Genomic DNA, 3,966 nt, shown 5'->3' on the forward strand with positions numbered 1-3,966 from the left:
GTACACTGCGATAAATCAGCAAAACATTCTGACCACTCTGAAAAATAATGACTCCCTACGATTGTAAATTAAACTAATCATACAGCGTTTGCATGTTGGCATAAATTTGTTAACATGTACAGGAGTCGAAATTAGCGGTATCCCGATATCCGCGGGGTAGTAGATTCTTGTGTTGGATACCAGATTTCAATGCTTGGTATCTCGCCAGGATAGTAAAAAAAAATCGTACAAATCGGGATAGTGGTTGTTGAGTTATCAACTTTATACGGCAGCGCATCTGAGCGAGTGCGCGTGATCTGAGCGGGCGCAGGCCACGCTAGCGTTATACAGCAGGCATTATTCGCAAGCGCCAGCATAAATGTGATGTGTATACATTGTATCAAGCGAACTAGACAATGTATCTAGACAATACTCCTGTCTGCAGTGTACTGTGGAAGAGTATGTAAAATGAACGCGAGCAATGAGTTTCGAAGGCAAACAATTGTTAAAATTACTATCCAAACACGTTTACATACACACGCACGCACGCATGAATGCACGCAGGTGTACGTGCACACGCACGCACGCACGCACGTCTACGTGCACATGCATGCACGACTAAGCGATTTCACCGGTGATTTAGTCGCCCGATTTAATCGCCTAGTGTGTCCACTCGACTCGCGCGATAGAATCGGGCGATTTAGTCGCACGATTTAGTCGCCCGATTTAATCGCCTAGTGTGTCCACTCGACTCGCGCGATAGAATCTGGCGATATTATCGGGCGATAAAGTCGCCCAATTAAATCGCCTAGTGTGTCCGGCCCTTTATATACCAAGTAGGCCTAAAATGTGCAGCCGTGGACATGAATATATATATATATATATATGTTAGTAAATATTGCATTTTAAATATATAGCTATGTCAGAGCAGAAGCCTACTGCTTGAATCATAGAAATATAATAAGCGACACATAATCGAGAGCAGAACGAGAGCCTGTGCCACAGACTAACGGATACATCCGTATAACGGATGTACATCCGTATAACGGACGTACTAACGGATGTATCCGTTAGTCTGTGCCTGTGCCGCGGACTTCGTGCCCTGGCGGAGACCGTGGAAACCAGCGAAATCAGCGATAAGTATGCTCACTTGTTTCGGAAGTCGTAGAGGGAAAAGCCTGTTATGATCGATCGAGGTAACCTATGTTAGCAAATAATTTAGCATATCCTGCAAAAGTTATTCACTATATAAATAAAAACGGTCAATTTCCAGCGTTACAGTCTACTACTTGTCAACCTACTTACTCTGTATGGTATATATTTTAGTGTCCAATATCATAACGTTGTGTTGGGGCCGGGAAGGTTATTCTCTTATTGTTCACTGCGGCTCAAGGGGTCGTTGTCGTATCAGGTACTACAGTACAGATATGTACCCGAGGTACATATGTATACACAAAGTGTACCAGTCTTGTACTACAGAAGTGTACCCTAACCCTAACCCTAACCCTAGCCCTAACCCTAACCCTAACCCTAAACATACCTCATATAAAAATATAACCCAACCAGGCTGTGTGACTCACGTCAATATACACAGCCTGACATCCATCCATTGGAAAATCTTGTATCTCTACAAAAACTACCGAACAATTACTTATATCTCAAATAAAATGATCATATAAGCATTTCTGCCTTGTTTAGTATTAAGTATTCAACCTTCACCTTATAGTATTCCAGCGTTGTTATTAAAACTAATACCTCAGTTCGCTGTGCACAGTGTAAATTTCAAGAGCCAAACCAAATTTCACTTTCACCGCCAACCGCCATGTTTCCACTGCGCATGTTTTTAGATAGGAACGCGGAAAACCCGAAACGACATAACATACCATAGCGTTGCAACTCGCGTTGGCGCGAGCATAAATAAGCATCATATACTCGTATATATATAAATATTAAAACATTGAAAACCAGGAAACATCAATCTACAACAACTTTAATAATTATCATTGCGAAGATATGTACTTGCCTTGTGTTTAGGCCTGCGCACTGTGAAAATCAGGTCCATTGCCGACTTTAGTCGCAATGAACATGGCGGACATGGCGGCTGTCTGGTTGTTTTGATCCAATTCATCTCAGAAAATACAGCATAACTTGATAAATCAGTAGCGCCCAGTTACCACGAGCAAGCCAGAGGTTTATAGATTCGTTTGAGCTATTACATGTAACGCTAGCTGTGTCGATGTTTGGATACCGAGCCAACTACACGTTTTTATGGGCAAGAATTTGAAACGGTCCCCTAACCCTAGCAAGGACCGTTTCTTGGAGCTAATAAAAATATAAACATAGTACTAAACAACCTAAAACTACCTCGGTTACATATCTGTAGTACCTGATACAACAACGACCCCATCTGCTTCACTGCGCTCTGCCGAGTTTGCACTTGACTCCGCTAGGCGATAGCGGCTAGGCCATTCCCCCATTGGCATTGATAGCTCTAGAACTATAACCCTTCGCTCTGCCACAGAGCTATAGCACAAACTATGTTGAAACTGGGCAAAGATACTGCTCCCACGAGGAACTGATGGAAGAAAAAACGTGGGCAGCCTATCACTCGTGGGGGTGTGGGTATAGCACTGGCGCTGGTAGCTCTACTCTAGTAGTAGTACTAGTAGTACTATACTATACTATAGCCCGCGTACAGTTGCCGCAGGGCTATAGGACATTCTATTTCAAATGCTGGGGACCAACTTATTCACGGTTACTCGCGGCTATAAAACATCTGTGGTAGGCAATTAATGCCTCTTATCCGAAGTGAATATGTCTTAAACTTTAAAGGGTTAGGGTTAGCCTCTAGGATTTTACTGCATGCAACTGTACTTACTGTATAACAAATCGTCTATACCCACACGTATTTGTTACCAGATACCTAATTTAATTGTTATAATTAATTACACATCATCGCTACGAAATTTGAACGGCGCCATGACACCCGGGACCGTGCTGCCACCCCGAAAAAGTTGCGTATTTGACAATTTATTTTGCACGTTACAGACCGAGGGCTAATCACAAAAGTGCAATTATATTTATACCTAAATGCTATTTAACCGAACGATATTCATGCTGGGCAAATGGTTTTAGGGCAAATTTATCCATATTATAACTGAAACTATATATGTCGTTTATAAGATATATTACAATCCTTTTGCTTTTAAATGAATAAATAAGAAGCCTCGGTCTGTAGCCCTTGGCTGGAAAGTGATTTTGTGCAACTTATCAGATCGTGCGCTTTGAGTGGCGCCACCGTCGTTGTAATCAAACTGTAGTCGTTAGTTTTAAAACATTAAAAAAATTACGATTGTAAATTAAACTAATCATATACAGCGTTCGCATGTTGGCATAAATTTGTTAACATGTACAGGAGTCGAAATTAGCGGTATCCCGATATCCGCGGGGTAGTAGATTCTTGTGTTGGATACCAGATTTCAATGCTTGGTATCCCGCCGGGATAGTAAAAAAAAATTGTAGGAATCGGGATAGTGGTTGTTGAGTTATCAACTTTATACGGCAACGCATCTGAGCGAGTGCGCACGATCTGAGCGGGCGCAGGCCACGCTAGCGTTATACAGCAGGCATTATTCGCAAGCACCAGCATAAATGTGATGTGTATACATTGTATCAAGCGAACCAGACAATGTATCTAGACAATACCCCTGTCTGCAGTGTACTGTGGAGGAGTATGAAAAATGAACGCGAGCGATGAGTTTCGAAGGCAAACAATTGTTAAAATTACTATCCAAAAAATGGGATACCAGATCTTTGGGGGGATACCAGATTTCAATACCTGGTATCCCGAATGAATACCATAATAAAAATCTAATTTCGACCTTGATCATTCAAGACCATAAAGTTTTATTAAAGGCCTCCTTTAGTTACATACAAAATTACATACAAAATTTTACAGGTTACAGGACAAGGTACATACAAAATTAC

At 41.6% G+C, this 3,966-nt stretch overlaps 1 protein-coding gene across 1 annotated transcript in view; it reads left to right on the plus strand.

The window, feature by feature from the left end:
• Nucleotides 1–1,126: 1,126 nt before the first annotated feature.
• The window catches only part of LOC106820972 (V-type proton ATPase 21 kDa proteolipid subunit-like), a 10,710-nt gene continuing 7,870 nt past the window's right edge, over nucleotides 1,127–3,966 (plus strand). Inside the window, exon 1 of the mRNA XM_014825593.1 lies at nucleotides 1,127–1,175. The gene's annotated coding sequence lies outside the window, so the exon portion shown is untranslated. The remainder of the gene's footprint in view (nucleotides 1,176–3,966) is intronic.

Source organism: Priapulus caudatus, unplaced genomic scaffold (assembly GCF_000485595.1).
Source record: "Priapulus caudatus unplaced genomic scaffold, Priapulus_caudatus-5.0.1 Scaffold54, whole genome shotgun sequence".
Classification (NCBI taxonomy): Eukaryota; Metazoa; Priapulida; class Priapulimorpha; order Priapulimorphida; family Priapulidae; genus Priapulus; species Priapulus caudatus.